The sequence below is a fragment of the Hordeum vulgare genome, chromosome 5H (genome assembly GCF_904849725.1).
Source record: "Hordeum vulgare subsp. vulgare chromosome 5H, MorexV3_pseudomolecules_assembly, whole genome shotgun sequence".
NCBI lineage: Eukaryota > Viridiplantae > Streptophyta > Magnoliopsida > Poales > Poaceae > Hordeum > Hordeum vulgare.
Window position 1 is genome coordinate 71496919 of NC_058522.1, and position 14698 is coordinate 71511616.

Here is a 14698-nt window from a genome sequence, read left to right on the forward strand (position 1 = left end):
TTGATCTATGATTCTTGCAATGGGAGAAGTGCTTGATTTTGGGTTCATACCGTGCGGTGACCTCACCCTGTGACAGGAGGGGTAGCGAGGCACACATCATGTTGTTGCCATCAAGGGTAAAAAGATGGGGGTTTATATCTATTGCATGAATTTATCCCTCTATATCATGTCATCTTGCTTAAGGCGTTAGTGTGTTTGTCGTGAACTCAATACACTAGATGAATGCTGGATAGCGGCGATGTGTGGAGTAATAGTAGTAGATGCAGAAAGTATCGATCTACTTGTCTCAGACGTGAGGCCTATATGTATGATCATTGCCTTAGATATCGTCATGACTTTGCACGGTTCTATCAATTGCTTGATAGTAATTCGTTCACCCACCGTAATATTTGCTATTTTGAGAGAAGCCTCTAGTGAACACTATGGCCCCCGGGTCTACTTCAAATCATATTTTCAGCTCACACTTTCACTTTGTTGCACTTTCCGCCTTCAGATCTCACCTTGCAATCAATCTTGAAGGGATTGACAACCCCTTTGTAGCATTGGGTGCAAGTTTGCTGTTTTTGCGCACGTACTTTGGAGACTTGCCTTGATACTCCTACTGGATTGATACCTTGGTTCTCAAACTAAGGGAAATACTTACTGCTACTATGCTGCATCACCCTTTCCTCTTCAAGGGAAAAAGCAACGCATGCTCAAGAGGTAGCAGTAGTCACCCTTCGGTCTAGATCATGGGGGTCCTCATCTTCTAGCATCACAAACTCATCGGCCTCATCGAGAACCACTTCAAAGTTGGATCATTGAATGCTTGAGCTCCCCTTGTACAACACCCTAATGTGCTCCCACCAATCCTTTGCACGGCTGAAGGTGCGCAAGTGAGATAGATCTTCGGGAGGAACTGCTGATTGAAGAATGAACAAAGCGGAATGACTGTATTGATTGTTCACCTCTTCCCTTTGAGTGAGGTTGTTTGGATCATGTGGGTAGAAGACTTGTTCGATGATTATCGAAAGATTTGTTGAGGTGTGAATCAAATGAAACTTGATGCAAAAGACCCAATTAGCGAAATCACCTTTAACAAGTTTAGGAGGAGGACCAAGGTTATTAATATGCGGTGTAGGGACCGGTCCTCCATAGACCGGGGGAGGAGGAACCGAGGCAAAGGTTCCCATCCCATTCTTGTCTAGAGGGGAAGAAGTTCGAGTACCTTTAGCCGATTCGTTTCTGGAATTGGCCTCCAACTCTGATGTGGTGGGTTTAACCACAAGCAACAGTTGTGGAGAATTCTTCATCCCCTCAAGTAATTCTTTAAGCATGGACTTGACTTCGATCGTCATGGACGTCTTGAGTGAGTCCGTAGCCTCATTCAAGTTGTCCCGTGTGATCAAACTCAACTCCACGGCCTCGGGCACTTTGTGCCCAACCTCACCGTCGTCAACCATACTCTTCTGGTGGTGAAACCCTTAATAAAGAGATGTGGCTCTGATACCAATTGAAATGATCTCTATGGTTGACTACAGGGGAGTGAATAGGAAACTGCCAATTTTTAGCTCTTCTTAACAAATTAGGGTTAGCAACAAAAGGTTCTCTAGATGAACAACTAGGCGAGCAACCTATATGATGCTAACAACAATGACAACTAGTGCAAGCAAGGAATACACTAGAACAATAACAAGTACAAAGTAAAGGTAAGGGATAACCACAAGTGGAACCAGTGGAGACGAGGATGTGTTACCGAAGTTCATTCCCTTTGACAGGAAGTACGTCTCCGTTGGAGCGGTGTGGAGGCACAATGCCCCCCAAGAAGCCACTAGGGCCACCGTATTCTCCTCACGCCCTCACACAATGTGAGATACCGTGATTCCACTATTGGTGCCCTTGAAGGTGGCGATCGAACCTTTACGAACAAGGTTGGGGCAATCTCCGCAAAAAGCTTGGAGGCTCCCAACAAGACCACAAAGCTTCACCACAATGGAATGTGGCTCCTCGGTGACCTCAACCATCTAGGGTGCTTAAACACACAAGAGTAACAAGATCCGCAAGGGATTAGTGGGGGGGGGAAATCAAATATATCTTGGTGGAAGTGTAGATGAGGGCCTTCTCAACCAATCCCTAGGAAATCAACAAGTTTGATTGGCTAGGGAGAGAGATCGGGTGTAAATGAGATTTGGAGCAACAATGGAGCTTTGGGAGGTAATAGGTAACCTTCTTGAGGAACAAGACCCCTTTATATAGTGGGTGAATGAATACAACGGATACCCCCCACTCACAACCTAGCAGAGCGGTACTACCGCTGCTAGGAGCGGTACTACCGCACAGTAGGTTCACCAACCATGGTAGTAAAAAATTACTACCGTGCCTACCACCCCTGAGGTCGTAGATGCGCAAAAACTCCGACGGAGCAGTAGTTAAAAACTACTATCGCCCAGAGAGCGGTACTACCGCTATGCCTGCGGTACTACTGCTGGCACCAGTGGTACTACCGCTGGTCCTTTTGCACACACAAGGAGAAACACGTTGGAGCTTCATTGAAGCCAGGGAAAGGTGGTGCAATAGAATTGTGTACATGTTCATTCCACCCAAACCTTTCCAAAGGGAACCCCCTCTTAATAGTACGGCTTTCCTACTACTCAAATCCACCAAAGAGAAACGTAGAAAGCAGCCGTCTTTAAAAGACTCCGAGGGGCACCGAATTGTTGCCTAGTCATGAATTATCTGAAATGCTCAATGCACACGATTAGCCGCACACGCATTGTCATCAATCACCAAAACCACTTAGGGAGAAATATGCCCTAACACATGTCATTTTGTGGTTTGCCTTGACGCGAAGTAGGAGCTTCCACTTGAGTTGATGAAGTACTCTCCTTCACCTCTATGGGACAAATCTTGCCAATGTACAAGTCTTTGATGGCTTCCGAAGGTTCCTTATCTCCTACATCATTTGGAAATTGTTCCGCTTGCGAACCATTAGTCTCATGAGACTTCACATCTACCGTCTCTTCAACTTTGTGAGTGAAGTTGTTGTAGACACGGTAATTGTGAGAGTTTGATCCACAACCGAGTAGGAAACCTTCATAAGATTTAGGAGCAAATTTAGAGCGACGATGCTTATCAAGAATATAACACTTGGAGCCGAATACCCGAAAGTATCAAGCTTGGGGTTCGTTACCGGTGAGTAGCTCGTATGCCGTTTTACTGAGAAGGTTGTGTAGGTAGAGTCGGTTTATGGCATGGCAAGCTGTTTCCACGGATTCTGCCCAAAAGTGTCTTGGAGTCTTGTATTCTTCAATCATCATTCTCGCCATCTGTATGAGAGTCTGGTTCTTCCTCTCAACAACTCCATTTTTTTGAGGTGTGTACATCGTAGAGAACTCATGTGAGATACCTTCTTCGTCAAGAAAAGTATCCACATTCGCGCTCTTGAACTCCGCTCCGTTGTCGCTCCGAACATTCTGGATCTTTACTTCAAACAGATTTTGAGCTTTCCGAGCAAAGTTCTTGAAGATCTTTTCTACCTGCGACTTATCATCAAGAAAGAATACCCACCTAAATCTGGAAAAATCATCAACAATGACTAAACCATAAGAATTTCTACCAAGGACCTTGTAAGCATTGGGACCAAAAAGATCCATGTGAAACAGCTCGAGTGGTCTTCTAGTAGTCATGATGTTCTTCGCGGGATGACTCCCACCAACTTTCTTTCCTGCTTGACAAGCACTACAAAGTCTATCTTTTTCAAAGATAACATCTTTAACACCAATAATATGATCACCTTTGATAATTTTGTAAAGATTACGATCTACATGTCCTAACCTTCTATGCCATAACCAGCCTTTAGAAGATTTAGCAATAAGACATGTACATGGTTTGTATTTGTTAGAGAAATCGACAATGTATAGATCACCTATATGGAATCCAGTAAAGTCAATGTTATGGTTGTTGCTACCAAACACTCGACAGCCAACTTTCGTAAATAGCACATCGAAACCGAAGTCTGCTAGTCTACATATAGAAAGAAGATTGTAACCAAGGGATTCAACAAGCATGACATTTTGAATGGAACTATCATGAGATACAACCACCTTACCAACACAAAGTACCTTACCCTTGGATTTATCTCCAAAAGTCACATACCTTCGAGGTCCACGGTTTGGTGTGATCTCATGGAACATGTCTTTATCTCGAGTCATGTGATCGGTGCATCCAGTGTCGAGAACACACTCCTTTCCACCGGCCATGTAGTCTCTGAGGTTCGCCATAATACTAAGGTTCCTCATGGTCTTCTCATACTCAATGTCAAAATCCTCATCTTCATCGTTGTAGGCGTATTCCACATAATCATCATCGGATGAAGTTCCCTCAGAAGAAGCAAGAGTTTCATCAGAATTTTCGCTATGACAATGTTCATGTTTATGCATGCGAATGGCTTCAACAATGATATTGTTAATACTAATGAAATATCCTTTAGCATGCATGAGGTAGCGTAGCTCAAATAGAAATTTATCAAAATTAGGATTGGTTGGCTTCATTTTGTGAAAGGCAGTGCATTTGTGGACAATGATATCAAGAATTTTCAAGGAATAATTTGGATATCTCATTTTGTGGAACGCAATGCATTTGTGGAAAATGATATCAATAATTTTCAAGGAATAATTTGGATATCTTTTCTCTAAGTCTTTCCACAAGGTATGAGCACACTCAAAGTTTTGCAACTGATTAAGCACATTTCTTCGTAGTCCTCTAATGATTAGATTAATAGTGTTAATATTACCAAACATATCAATTTCATCATCATGAGAAGGATGCATGGTATCAATGGGAGGCGCATAGGGATATTCAACATATTTTCTCAAATTGAATTCATCAAATATATCGAGCATTTCATCTTTCCATTGTCGAAAATACTCCCAATCAAGAATAGGCACTCTATAACAAAAAATCCCGGAACTAGTCACATTCGTCTTCCTCCAACGGTGATTAACAAAGGTTTTGGAGACCTTGCTTTGATACCAATTGTAGGATCGATAGAAGATGTGTCTATAGGGGGTGAATAGACCACTTGTCAAGATTAAAATCCTAGCCTAACCCAATTTTTAGGAAGGCAGAAAATTAGCAGTTCTAACAAATCTAGTACACCCTACACATGCTAGTCAACATATATGGCAGCGGAAAAGTAAAGACTTTGCACATGTGAAGGATTAGAGTTTAGGAGATAAAATGCAAAGAGGTTCAGACAACGATCTTTGGCATGGTTCCGATAGGTGGCGCTATCGTACGTCCATGTTAGTGGAGACTTCAACCCACGGAGGGTAACGACTGCGAGAGTCCATGGAGGGCTCCACCCACAAGGGGTTCACGAAGAAGCGGCCTTGTCTATTCCACCATGTCTTCCACCCATGAAGGACTAGCCTCACTCACGGTAGATCTTCACAAAGTAGGCGATCTCCTTGCCCTTACAAACATCTTGTTTCAACTCCACAACACGAAGTAGGAGGCTCCCAAGCGACACCTATCCAATCTAGGAGGCACCACCCTCCAAAAGGTAATAGATGTGGTAGATCAATGAACTCCTTGCTCTTGTGCTTCTAAAGATAGTCTCCTCAACACAAAATCACTCTCGCACATAATAGGCATGGGTAGGAGAGATTGATTTGGTGGAAAGCAGTTTGGGGAGGCTAGAAATCAAGTTTCAAATGATTGGATTGGAATATCTTGGTCTCAACACATGAGTAGGTGGCTCTCTCTTAGAAAAATGGATCTGGAAATGAAGTGTGTGTTCTGAGTGCTGCTCCCACAAATGAGAGGTGGGTGAAGGGGTATATATAGTCATCACACAAAATCCAACCGTTACACCTAAAGTGGCAAACTCGGTGACACAGAAGTCATAAACTCGGTGGTACCAACTTGTACAAAAGGCAGTAACTTTTGAATCTCGGTGGGACTGATATACACAACTCGGTGGCACCGAAAAGGTGGCTAACGATGAGATGACACAACTCAGTGACACCGATACTCAAACTCGGAAATTTCGATTTTGTGTACTGAGGCAACAGAAAGTTGGTCACCTTGAACTCAGTAGCACCGATATGGTTTCATTTGCACCAATTTGGTGGGAATGGCTAGGGTTTTGTCTGAGGTCAAACTCAGTGGGGACGAAATGGGAAAGTTGGTGGCACCGAATTTGAGTATGTGGGATTTGACAAATTGGTTATGTGGGAATAATGACTGAGTATTTTGGTGGCTAACTTTGAGCACTTGAGCAACCAGTTCATTTTAATACCTCACCCCCGTTTAATAGTATTGGCTTTCCTATGGACTCAAAAGTGATTTCTCACAAATATGAAATGAAGAGTCTTCTAGCTTGAAGCTTGAGCCAATCCTATTCCTTTCTTGCATCAAGGGGCATCACGAGATAATACTTTAGCCAAAGCTCTCCATGGACTATTCTTAAAATATCTAAGTAAAAGTGTTAGTCCAAGAGACAATGTATGTTGTCATGAATTATCAAAACCACCAAGGGAGCATATTGTGCTTTCAATCATGCACTCCACGCAATCTTTCCAACCTCTATTTTTCTTATGCTGACTCCACTATGGGCTCCCTAGCTGACTCCAGTATGATCTCATCACGAGTCGAACCGCCCTTAGTGGCTCTCGAATTTCTTCGAGTCGCACCGTTCTCCCACTAGCTTCCCGACTGAGAAACTCTTTCTCTAGGAAAACCCCATTCCGATCAACAAACACTTTGTTCTATTCTCGGTTGTAGAAGCTGTGTCCCAAGGCCTCCCTTGGATATCCCACGAACATGCATTTATCCTACTTGAGTGTAAGCTTGTCTGACATGAGTCACTTGAAAAATGATTCACAACCCCAAATCTTTAGAAAAGACAAACTAGGACTCTTCCCAATCCACATCTCATGTGGTGTCTTGTCTATGGATTTTCATGGTACCGTGTTAAGTGTGAAAGCTACAGTTTCTAGAGCGTATCCCGAGAATGACAAGGGTAAGTCCGATTTGCTCATCATCGATCGTACCATGTCCAACAAGGTTCGATTTCTCCATTTGGACACACCATTTCTCTGCGGCGTACTCGAAGATGTGAGCCGAGGTACCATACCTCGGCTTTTCAGATGATCATCAAACTCATGTCTCATGTACTCACCTCCACGATCTAATCGTAGAAGCTTTATCGTCTTGCCAAGCTAATTTTCAACCTCGTTTTGAAACTCTTTGAACTTTTCAAAAGTTTCCGACTTGTGCCTCATCAAATAGATATATCCATATCTACTCAATTCACTGGTAAAAGTCACGAAGTATTGATAGCCACCTCCGGCCGTTGTGCTCATTGGACCACACACATCATTGTGTATTAGCTCCAATAGCTCGGACGCCCTCTCTCAACTCTTTGCAAAATGAGACTTGGTCATCCTTCCTAGCAAGCATGATTCGCATGTCTCGAACGACCCGAAGTCGGACGAAGTTAGGAGTCCTTCCTCATGGAGCTTCTTCATGCGTTTTAGATTAATGTTTCCAAGCCGGCAAGGCGAGAAGTATGTCGGATTTATCTCATTAGACATATGGCTCTTGACATTCATGTTATAGACTGGTTCCCTTTCTAGATTCAAAATAAATAGCCCATCTACAATGGGTGTATAGGCATGGAACATTCCATTCAAATAAAATGAACAACCGTTAACCTTTAAATTGAATTCATAACCCTGAATCATCAAGCATGAGGGAGAAATAAGGTTCCCACTAAGTGCGGGAATGTAATAAAATTATTCAATTCCAAAATAAATCCAGAAGGAAGTTGGAGCTGCATCTTGCCGACCTCCAACCAGCAAGTCTTGTTACCGACCTGATGCCAATATCCCCTTGTGCCACACGCCTAGTTTTTACTAGCCCCTGCATCGAGTTGCAAATATGAACAACTGGTCCGGTATCAAATACCCAATTGATACTAGGTATGTCAGCAAGGTAAATGTCAATAACATATGTAACTAGTGTGCCTTTGCCTGAAGAAGCATCTCCGACCTTCTTGCCATGCTCAGCAAGCCAATTCCTACACTTCCTCATCTAGTGACCATCTTCCTTGCGATGAAAGCAAATGGTCTTTGAGTTCGGTCTGGACTTTGGCTCAGCGGTGGAGACAACCTTCTCCGTGCCCTTCGCCTTACCCTTTTTCTTGGACCAACTCTTCTTCAAGTTTGTCGAGTTGTGCACCATCAACACTTGATGCGTGCCATTATTAATATCCAGCTCTGCCACCTTGAACATCCCATGCAATTCAGTGAGCTTCTTATCGATGTCGTGCATATGATAGTTTGAGTGAACATCCCATATCTAGCTGGAAGAGAACCTAGAATTGCAACAGCACCAGCTCATCCAAGAGCGTGAAGCCCAACCGATCCAAAGCTTGCACGTATCTGATCATCTTGATCACATGCGGGCTTATTGGATCACTGATACGTCTCCAACGTATCTATAACTTTTTATTGTTCCATGCTGATATATTATCGTTCTAGTATGCTTTTGGGGTATTTATTCACCATTTTATATTATTCTGGAGCAATAACCTATTGACCCAGTGCCCAGTGCCACTTGTTGTTTTCTGCGTGTTTTTCACATTACAGGTTTTCCATACCAAACAAGGTCCAATTGCCGTGAAACTTTTTGATGATTTTTTGTGGACTAATGAAAGACCAACTTGCATCGGAAGAAGGATGGACACCACACGAAGGGCCCACAAGCTAACATGGCATGGCCTGGGGGCGCCCTGATAGCTTGTGCCCCCTTGTGGACCTCCCGACTCTATTCTTTAGATTATAAACTCTCAGGTACCCTATAAACACCTAAGGGAGTCCCAAAAACACTTTTTACGCCACCGCAAGTCTTTGTTCCGATAGGTGGCCATCTGGAGCTCCTTTCTGGCACCCTGCTCGAGGGGGGATCGATCACGAAGGCCTCTTCATCAAGCTTGCTACCCTCACGATAATGTGTGAGTAGTTCACCAAAAACCTACGGGTCCATAGTGAGTACCTAGATGGCAATCTCTCCCTTTGATCTTCAATACAATGATCATCGCATATTCGCTTTAAGCCACCTCTGAATATACAATTTTTATGTGCATGATTATGATATCTTCCTAATTCTCTCCTATCTATTGAGATAGTTTGGCCAACTAGATCGTGATTTCTTAGGTGAGAGAGGTGCGCTGTGGTAGGTTCAACCTGGCGAATTTCTATATCCTAGTGACACAAGGGGGCAAGATGCGTCTTTGTGTTGCTGCTACTCAGGATAAAATGATGGGGTTTATTCATATTTCTTGAGTTTACTTTGTCTACATCATGTCATCTTACTCCATGCATTACTTCATTCATTATGAACTTAGTACATAGAGAGACAAGCATAGAAGCACTCTTGAAGTGAATTAATCGTAATAGGTGCAGGCAGGAGTCATCCTATTTGTTTATGGACATGATGCCTATATACATGATCATTGCCATGAATATAACTGTCCGCTTTTCTGTCGAATGCCCAATAGTAATTTGTTTACCCAACGTAAGCTATTTTTCATGAGAGATGACATTAGGGAAAGCTATGGCCCCCGAGTCTATTCATAACAGATTGATAAAACCTTCATTACCTTGCTGCCATTTACTTTATTTTATTTTATCTTGCTATCTACAATTATCTACACACCTTACTTGCTTGCAAATAACAAGTCAAGAGGATTGACAACTGTCTTACCCATGTTGGGTGGAATTGTTTGTTCTTTTGTGTGTTGCGGGTAAAGCTGGTTGTGGTTGATATTCCTATTGGTTCGATAAACCTTGGTTTCATAACTGAGGGAAATACTTACACACTTTGTGCTGCGATAACTCGTTCCTCTTCAATGAAAACCCAATGCAGATCATGTGTATCAGAACGGATTTCTCGTGCCGTTTCCGGGTAATATCATCACCAACTACCAAATAAATCCCCACAAAATTTCATTCACTTCTTCCTCTTTTTATTTGCTGGTATATTTAGTTTGTCTCGTAATAACAAAAATATATTTATCTTTGCTTATTTTGCTTGACACTAGATTGCATCTTCGCTCTCTAGTTTTGTTGTGTTGCTTGTTACTTTGCTTTCTCGGTCACCATGTCTCAAGATACTACTAAATTGTGTGACTTGTCAAATACTAATAATAATGATTTTATTAGTACTCATATACCACCCTCCACTAGGGTGGATGCTTTTGACATTAATGCTGCAATATTGAACCTTGTCATGAAAGAGCCGTTTTCGGGAAGTCCTAATGAGCATCCCGCTTCATATCTCAATAACTTTGTTGAACTTTGTGATATGCAAAAAAGGACTTGTATAATAATATTGTGATTTTTTTCATTTTCACTAAGAGAGAATGCTAAAGCTTGGTTTTCATATTTACCACGTGATAGTATTATAACATGGGATAAGTGTAAATATGCTTTTATTGCCAAGTATTTTCCTCCTGCTAAGATCATGATATGAAAACATCCCTTTCTCCTTGTTGAATAACCCCTCCTTCATTTCTGTTGCTTCTTCAATTGGTGTAGAGATGAATTTTTTTCCTGATAGTTGTTGGGCTATTATTTTTAGATGAATATTGTGGGTGTTGCTCCTAAGGCCCTCATAAAGAGTAAAAATAGTAGTTGTAAATTTTTATTAGACCCCATGCTAGCCCCAATGAGGGACTTTGTCTCTTGTATGTATGAATAGATGGGCCAAGCACCCCAAGAAAGTTCTGATCAAATGAATGCTCTCTTCTAGAACATTAGAGGCATTTCTGCTATTGGTAGGAAGCCCGTGATCATTGATACGATAGCTAAGACACATTCTTCAATACTAGGGTTTCAAGAAACAAAACATGAATCATTTTCTTGCAACTATTTGAAATCTCTTGTTGCTATCAGAGATCTCTCCTGACATAATCTAGCTTCCAGGTTCTCTGTTCGAGGCATCCAGATGGGTGTACACCTAGACATATTTGATGCAATTTCCTGGTCTCATTTAGGTCTCTCTGTTAGCTGTCTCGTGAAACTTAAATCTAACAATAACATCTTTAGAATTAGTACAGTTTATGACCCCCCCCCTATGATGAGAGTAAAGATGCCTTTGTTTCTGAGCTTCACACTCTCTTCATAGATGTTTCTATCACCACCCTCATTGGGGGTGATTTTAACCTAGTTAGGAATGCTAGAGATAAAAGTAATGGAGTGGTCAATCACAAGTGGTGTCATAACTTCATTGCTTGGCTAGGGATTTGGAGACTCTTAGGAATTAAACTCTCTAGTAGAAAATTTACTTGGCCTAATAACCAGGTAGACCTCATCATGTCTACTATAGATAGATTATTCCGTGACACTGAATTAGATAAAAAGAATTCCCATGTCCACATGTAGGGCCTTACCCAAATGAGGGAGTGATTGATTGCAATCTCTGGCGATGGCTAGACGAATGGTGATGACAACAAACCTTCTCCTGCAGCGGCACCAGAAGAATGCTGCTAGCAGTCCCCCGCAATGAAACTAGAAGAATGTTGTTGATGGCCCACCAGCGCGTGGGTTCGCAGCAGTTTTCGAGGGTAGAGTATTCGACCCAACTTGTTGATAAGCCCGACAGGAGGTGAGAGTATACTCTCAAGTATTAGCAGCTGAATTTGTCAGATTTAACCACACCTGAAAGATTAGTATCTGCAAGCAAAGTAGTAACAGCAAAGTAATATGATAACAACGGTGTCAGAAACGATCTGTTGATGGCAGACTATTCCTAACGATTGTATCAATGGCGCCTCCGTTGTCGCGTTGACGGAAGTTGTCAGTTCCCGTCAACGTCCACTGAACCAAAATTGTAGCAGGTAGCAGCAGTGTAACGAGTAACAGTAGTGGCAAGGAACAGCAGTAGTGACAACTGTAGCAAGTAGCAACAGTAGCAAGCGACAGTAATAGCAACAGTAGTAGCAGCAGTAGCAGAGCAAGACAAGTAACAATAGTAGCAACAGTAGTAGTAGCAGCAGCAGAGCAAGACAAGTAACCGTAGTAACAACAGTAGGACAAACTCGTAGGCAATGGGTCGGTGATTTGTTTGGATGATATTCATCATGCAATAGCTATAACACAGAGAGATATGTGGCTAGCTCCCGTTCGTCAATGTGATGTAGGCATGCATTCCGTGTGTCGTCATACGTGCTTAGGGAAAAGAACTTGCATGACATCTATTGTCCATCCCTCCCGTGGCAGCGGGGTCCAAAAGGAAACTACGGGATATTAAGGTTCTCCCTTTAATAAAGAACTGAACCAACGCATTAGCACTTGGTGAACACAAGAACTCCTGAAACTATGGTCATCACCGGGAGTGGTTCCGGTTATTGTCACTCCGGGGTTGCCGGATCATAACACACAGTAGGTAACTACAACTTGCAAGATCGGATGTAAAACACACATATATTGGTGACAACATAATAATTTCAGATCTGAAATCATGGCACTCAGGCCCTAGTGACAAGCATTAAGCATGGCAAAGTAGTAGCAACATCAATCTCAGAACATAGTGGATACTAGGGATCAATCCCCATCAAAACTAACTCGATTACATGATAGATCTCATCCTACTCATCACCGCCCAGCGAGCCTACGAATAGATTACTCCTGAACGACGAAGAGCTTCATGGAATTGGAGAGGGAAGAAGGTGGATGATGACAATGGCGACGATTTCTCCTCTCCGGAGCCCAAGACGGACTCCAGATCTGCCCTCCAAATGAAGAACAGGTGGTGGCGGCACCTCCGTATCGAAAACGCGACGAAAACTTCTCTTTTTATTTTTTCTGGGACGAAAGGGATCTTATAAACCTGAGATTGGGGGCGGCAGAGCCGTGTGGGCCCCACAAGCCTGCCCACCACCACCAGGGGGGTGGTGGCGGAGCAAGGGCTTGTGGCCCACTGGCCCACCCCCTGATGTGGAACTTGGCGCAGATATTTTTCTTATTTTCCAAAACTGCTCCCCGTAAATTTTCAGGACGTTTGGAGAACTTTGATTTCTGCACAAAAATAACACGAAGGCAATTCTGCTGAAAATAGCGTCAGTCCAGGTTAGTTCCATTCAAATCATGCAAATTAGAGTCCAAAACAAGGGCAAAAGATTTGGAAAAGTAGATACGATGGAGACGTATCAACTCCCCCAAGCTTAAAACCTTGCTTGTCCTCAAGCAACTCAGTTGACAAACTGAGAGAGAAAGAAAAACTTTGACAAACTCTGTTTGATCTTGTTGTTGCAACTATGTCTAACTCATAACCAAAATTTCAGCAAGATCACAAGTTAACCTCATAAGCAAATGACACAAAGGTCTCACGGTAAACTAATATCAATGGCATAATCAGCTAACGAGCAAATAATAATGAGTTTCAAATACCAACACTTCAATCAAAACAAGCATGAAGCAATATGAATAGATGGTATCTCGCTAGCTCTTTCTGAGACCGCAAAACATAAATGCAGAGCACTTTCAAAGATCAAGGGCTGACTAAACATTGTGATTCATAGCAACGAAGATCCAGTCATAGTCATACTAAATATCAATTAAAAGCAAAGCATAAAAATGACAGAGGTACTCTGTAATTGGTGCTTATATAAGAGGAGGATGACTCGACAGGAAAATAAATAGACACGCCCTTCGCAGAGGGAAGCATTGATTTGCAGAGGTGCCAGAGCTCAAGCTTTGAAAACAGAGATAATAATTTTGGGTGGCATGCTTTCATTGTCAACGCAATGACCAAGAGTTCTCAATATCTTCCATGCTACTCATGCTATAGGCGGTTCCCAAACAGAAAAGTAAAGTTTTAACTCCCCCACCACCAATCAATCACACTCCACGGCTAGCCAAATCCTCGGGTACCGTCCATACTAACATCAATCCGGGGGAGTCTTGTTTTACTGTTATGTTTTCGATTTAAGCATGGAACTGGGCATTCCAAATACCGGCGCCTTTCTCGTGAATGACTGTGAATAAACACATGTTGAGGATAACACTCCTAGCATGGAAGATACCAATAGCCCCGTGTCACCACATGAGCGGTTCGGGCATGCAAAACAGATTATTTCTAGAAGGTTTAGAGAATGGCACATGCAAATTTACTTGGAACGGCAGGTAGATACCGCAAATAGGTAGGTATGGTGGACTCTCATGGAAAAACATTTGGGTTTATGGAAGTGGATACACAAACAGTATTCCGCTTAGTACAAGTGAAGGCTAGCAAAAGACTGGGAAGCGACCAACTAGAGAGCGACAACAGTCATCAAGATGCAATGAGTTTGACTAACATTGAGTGCAAGCATGAACATGATATAAATCACCATGAACACGAACATCATAGAGGCTATGTTGATTTTGTTTCAACTACATGCATGAACATGCGCCAAGTGAAGCCACTTGAAACATTCAAAGTAGAATACCATCCTATCATACTACATCATAGTCATTTCAAAATCTATGTCGGCAATCAAGACAAACCATTATAAGCTCTCAGCTAAATAAGCATGGCATCAGAAACTATGATCTCTAAGTTGTCATTGCAAACATGGTTCTCTCACAACAAAGCTAAATCTGGGTCGACAAGCTAGTCATATTTACAAAAACAAAATAGATAGAGTTCATACCAGCTTTTCAGTCTCAGT